General features: G+C 33.8%; 1 pseudogene; it reads left to right on the forward strand.

Moving 5' to 3' along the window:
* Positions 1 to 1,901: 1,901 nt before the first annotated feature.
* LOC115884718 lies at positions 1,902 to 2,680 on the forward strand (annotated as a pseudogene).
* Positions 2,681 to 5,982: the final 3,302 nt, after the last annotated feature.

The raw sequence follows: 5,982 nt of genomic DNA on the forward strand, positions 1-5,982 counted from the left end.
TAAAAATATAAAAAAATCAAAAGATATAAAAAAGAATTGGTATAGATAAGGATTTTCGGCACTGGCCTAGTGAACTTTGAACTAAAAGGGTAATCGATGAAAAGAAATATAGCGAGAAGAGAGAAAAAAAGAAATATAGAGCGCCTTGGGTGAACTTGGATCCCTTTTATTTTCTTCTCTTCTTAATAACCGAGTATATTTCTTTGACAAAGATTGAATATAACATTGATTTGCTTGGTTTTGACGGTAACTTAACTGGGTAAGTTCAAACGATGTCAAAATTGTTTTTTTTCAGTTTTGTCAACCTATAATAAATTAAATATTTTAAGTAAATTTAATTCTTGGTTTGAGGTCAGGTGTAAATAAATATTTTAGAGATTTAATTCATTAATTATTATTTATTGATAGAAGAATTGATTTCATGACGTTTCGACCATTAACATGGCCTTTTTCATAATGAATAATAATCTTCTACTTGTTCCATCTGTCAGAATTAGTAATATTTACATGTAAAAACAGTTAAAAATACAAAAATAAAACAATAATGACTTACCCTGAACGTAGATTTGTTACTTTTTGTTAAAACTTATCCTAATTTTTAAAAGTCAATAAACCGTGCACACACAGACAACATATACAGAGAAGACCAGGCTACTAGTAACATAGCAAGTTGCCGGACGAATTTACGTTTACCCGTTTTGCGTTCGTACTCGAGAGTCACTGCCGGCTAGTCGGCTGGTCAGGCAGTACGCAGTTGCAGTTGTGCTTGGACGAGTCGGTCATGACAGACTAGGAATACGACTCGAGGAGTGCCGAGTATTTATTATTTTCATTTTAAGTGTTTACCTTCACTTTAGGTAACATTCAAAATGAAAATACTTAAATATTTATTAGTTGAGTGTGTTTACAAGCCAAAACTAAAAATAAATAAATTCTTTAAACCCAAAAAAAACTAAAATATTACTCTAAATAAAAAAAGTTATAACAAGTTTTCAAAAAGACCATCTTCTTGTGCTAGACAGAAGCCTAGGCGGTCGTAAAATCCCCGTCTGACATTGGCTAACATATTAGGGCTAATAGTTTGGAAAGCCTCTCGTATTTTTACTTGAAGCTCATCCAGATTATTAGCCCTAATATGACCATACACTTTGGATTTTACATAACCCCACAAAAATAAGTCATTGGGAGAAAGATTTGGTGATCTAGCAGGCCACAAATAGTTCCATGTCCACTAACGGTTGGAAAAGTATTGTTCAAATTTTCTTGAACAATACGGGCATTGTGGGCAGGACAACCACCTCAGCAATTTGATTACTTGAAAACGTGGGATTTTGATCCGCGGTAGCACAAATGAACACTTGCTTTAACTCCTGTTCTTCATTAATCAACACTCAGCTCAATCAACAATCAGGCTTTTTGTGTTTTTGTGGAAACACGCACCCATGTGTTTCAAAATTATTAATAACTCTTGATACAGTGGGTAAAGATGGAATTGGCCTGTCTACAAAAGTTTGTGGAAAAATTGTTTGTATATCCCGATAAGACCTATTTTGGAAATACCATTTTACAATTTGAATTTTCTCACGAACTTCGTAAACATCCATTATTTTGCTTAAAAAATACATTTTAAACTGTCGCGAGAATCTATGTATTCGTTTTGGCTATTAAAACACGAATAAATACGAATAATATATAATAAATATATTATATAATAAAATAATTCTGAAACATTCTTATCACATATCTACCTATTTTTATTTTATCGCATTTTTTCGCCTGCTTTTTATCCGGTGGACGGGTATACGCTAATTTGTCCGGTTTTGCCTATGTTACTACTACGGTGGTCCGGTCTGTATACAGGTACATCATTGAATTTTAACTACTTTTAAGTAGCCCCATAGACGACTATTCCAGCACTGCCTCGCGGCAATTTTGAGTCTATTGCCAGAAAAGTCCAAACGTCAGTATGAGAAGACGTATGAACAATTCAGTACGACGGTGTACAGCGAATGGGGCAATAATAATATATCTGAAAACGTGTTATTGGCATATTTTGATGAGAAATCCAAAGAGATGAAGTCTTCCACGTTGTGGGCCGTATATTCCATGCTGAAATTTACACTTAATGTCAAAGAAAACGTGGAAAAATTTACGAAGTTGGTTCCATTTTTGAAAAAAACTGCCAGTTGGACACCGTCCTAAGAAATCCAAGGTTTTAACTCGTGAAGAAATCAATCAATTCATAAAAGAGGCAAATGATGAAACCTTACTGAACATCGTCATCGATTTCCTTTTAGGTCGTTTTAACACTTGGTATATCTGGTGCTTGCCGCCGCGCCGTGAGGAACTTACTAAAATGACGGTCGATAACATAGAAGATAAAGATTCAATTTTGATTGTTAAAGTACCCGATACAAAAACAAATAATATAAACCAAGTCTTTACAGTGTCAAATTTGAATTATATTGAGATTTACCGAAAATACGCAGCTCTTCGTCCAAGAAATGCTATCAGTCGCAGATTGTTTTTAAAATATCAAAATAAAAGATGTGTTAACCAAGTGGTTGGCTTAAATTCTATTGGTAAAATGAAACACTTGAAGCTGCCATATTATGAAGCCAACACTGGGCATTGTTTCCGGAGAACTTCAGCCACACTCCTTGCTAATGCAGGGGGGTGATATATTCAGTTTGAAGCGCCACGGAGGTTGGAAATCTTCGACAGTGGCCGAGGGATACGTCGAGGATTCTATCAACAATAAAATTCAAATATCAAATAAAATTTTAGAGTGTCAAATACCGGGATTAAGTACCTCTACATCAAAATTGGATAGTGTTTCATGTCCCAAAACTCATTTTGGGAATAATAGGTTTTTTGTAATTATCTTAAATACTATTTTTCTATTTGAGGTTGTATTTATATTAGTTGTTGTTTATATTGCGGGGGTAATTTGATGGGAGTCTAGACCTTTTTTGATGCCAGATTGATTATACTGGATGAATACTATACTATATAGGATGAATATACTATACTATATAGGAATGACTCAACTAAATTCTTGTACCAGATGAGACTAGCCACGAAATTAAACAGAATAGGACAAGGATCTCCAAATGATATGTACGAAGGTCTGAAAACGTGCATACATGAAGCCACAAATGAGGTTCTTGGAGAGAAAATAGTCTCCACGAGATACATAAAAGATACACCTTGGTGGAGTGAAGAACTAGGAAAGATTGTAGGTGAAAAGAAGGCTGCTTATGGGAAATGGTTAAGTACACAGAGCACTCAAGACAGACTAATTTATAATGACAAGAAGAGAAGTGTACAGAAGGAAATAATAAAAGCAAAGAATGAGTACTGGGAAGAAAGATGCCAAGAAGTCAACTTAGAAGCTGGAAACACAAAAGCAAATACAGCATGGAAAATTATCAACGGAATGCGAAGGCAACATAAAGATAGAAATCTTCGACAGTGGCCGAGGGATACGTCGAGGATTCTATCAACAATAAAATTCAAATATCAAATAAAATTTTTGGAGTGTCAAATACCGGGATTAAGTACCTCTACATCAAAATTGGATAGTGTTTCATGTCCCAAAACTCCCTATTCTCAAGAATAGAAATTCCAAATCAGAACTATCTAGCTTGGGATTAAATATTGGTTCGTACTATTAATGTTAATATTGTAAATAATAACTAGAATATGCATTAGTGTTAAGTTTGATATTTGTTATTTGTTTTATTCTTGAATATTTCGAAATAAATAATTAGTTAGGATTTAGTTCTTCATTTTCCAAAAATCAAAATTCCAAAATCCCATATAATTTACATGCAGTGCATACTTCGCGCACCGTGTCATGGTAACATAGGAAAATGAAAAAAAGGGTCACTTCGCACATTGCTATCAATTCGCGAACCTTGTCACTTTTTGACGTTTGTAGAAAAAAAATATTAATAATAATAATGTATAAAGGTCATCAAAACCAATCTCGATACTCACCAAATAACAAATTAGTAAGCTTTCTACACAGCTTTTAATTTTTTGTTACAGCGCTTTACAACATCGTCGAAATTTCTTTCTAAAAGTTCGGTAATATTATTGCTGAGAGGTATTTTAAGAAAGCGTTCCATAAAAGTCGCCTCTAAATGTTGCCAAAGCAAGAAAAATATTCCAAAATAGAAGTTTAGCGAGTACGAAATAAGCTGCAATCGCTGTTCAAAGCGGAATGACCATACGCCGGGAGAATACGCAATTAGGTACGCTTTATCGAATTTTCGAGAACTTTCGGCATTACGACGACAAATTTAAGCTGCGCCATTGAAAATTGCGGTTAAAAGTTAATATGTCGCTATTGAAATTCTGCACGCTGTAAATATTAGAAAAACTGTCAACAATATTAATGTTTTTCATTATTATTTTACAAGGTAGTTCCGAATTCGAGAATGACCATTTGGGTTTTGAAAACTTTAGAATAAGTATATGAAAATGGCTGCGCTATCAACAAAGTATTGAAATGTCACAAGAATATACGTTTTTGTCATTTCAACGCTTAGGCAAAAGTACAAAAATATATTATTAAATTGATATTAAGCGTCAATTTCAACGAGTGTACAAATTGTTACTTGATTACTTATAAGGTACTACTTATTATATTATTTGCAGCGTTGATTTGATTGAAATTGATTAAAAAATTATTTTTAATGTTTGAAAAAATATAGTATATTCTACTAGGAGCAAAAATGTATTTTTGTACCTCCCTGTTTACGCTAGTCCGTCAAACGTACAACCTCGTCAAAAAAAGTATAATTTTTACTCCTTACACAATACACTTCTTCTTCCTCAACCCGGATTCATCCACTCCTGGATATAGGTCTCTCCTATCCTTTTTCATGTCTCCCTGTTTTGTGTTTTATTAAGCTGCCACTTCCCTAATGTCTTCCACCCAACGTTGTTGTGGACGTCCCACACTTCTTTTAGTTTGTCTTGGCTTCCACACTGTTATTCTATGTGCCCATCTCCCTTTATCCAGTCTAGCAACATAGTCAGCCCATTGCCATTTCATTTTAGACACTTCCTAAATTAATCGGTAACTCTTGTTTGCCTCCTGATGTTTTCATTACGAATTTTGTCTCGCAGACAGACCCCTAGCATACATCGTTCCATAGCTCTTTGAGTTGTTAAAAGTTTATTTGCAAATGATTTTGTTAGACTGGTCGTTTTCAGTCCGTATGCACAGGCAAAATACAGGTGTTATATACTTTTCGCTTCAGATTGATAGGGATCGTATTGTTTTTCAGAATATGTCCCAGTTTACCGAAGGCTATCCATGCTAATCGTACACGCCTTGTAATTTTTGCGTGTTGGTTTTCTTTTCCAAGTCTAATATTGTGGTCTAAATATATAAATATACTCTCTTACACATTCCATCTTATTATATTGTATATACATGTTGGTATATCTTCAGAGCTCAGTATTTTTGTTTTATTAAAGTTTATGTTCAGTTCTATCTTTGCAGCTGATGTAATTCATTTAACATTTTATCTAGTTCTGTGATGTTGTTACCTATTAGAACTATATCATCTGCAAATTTGAGGTGGTTTAGTCTGATACCATCTACGCTAATGTCCTTGGTGTCCCATTCCAACTTTTTGAATACCTCTTCTAGTGCTAGAGTAAATAGTTTAGGTGCCATGGTGTCTCCCTGTTTCACACTTCTCTCCAATACTATTCTGTTAGCCGTAGTTGTTGCATCTAATCTAATATGCATTGTTGCTTCCTTGATAGGAATACACTATTGTTCGGAAATAGTCTTAAATCGAGAATTAAATTAATATTCTATCTATCTATTAAATCAGTAAATATATGTATATTATTTAATAATTATTAATAATTTATTATTAAAGTGTAAAATACTTACTGCAGGTCGGAATGTCGGTAAAAATTTGGAAAGAACTAGAAGATAAATTGATGAAGGCAGCT

The sequence above is a fragment of the Sitophilus oryzae genome, unplaced genomic scaffold (genome assembly GCF_002938485.1).
Source record: "Sitophilus oryzae breed Bouriz unplaced genomic scaffold, Soryzae_2.0 scaffold_338_pilon_pilon, whole genome shotgun sequence".
Classification (NCBI taxonomy): domain Eukaryota; kingdom Metazoa; phylum Arthropoda; class Insecta; order Coleoptera; family Curculionidae; genus Sitophilus; species Sitophilus oryzae.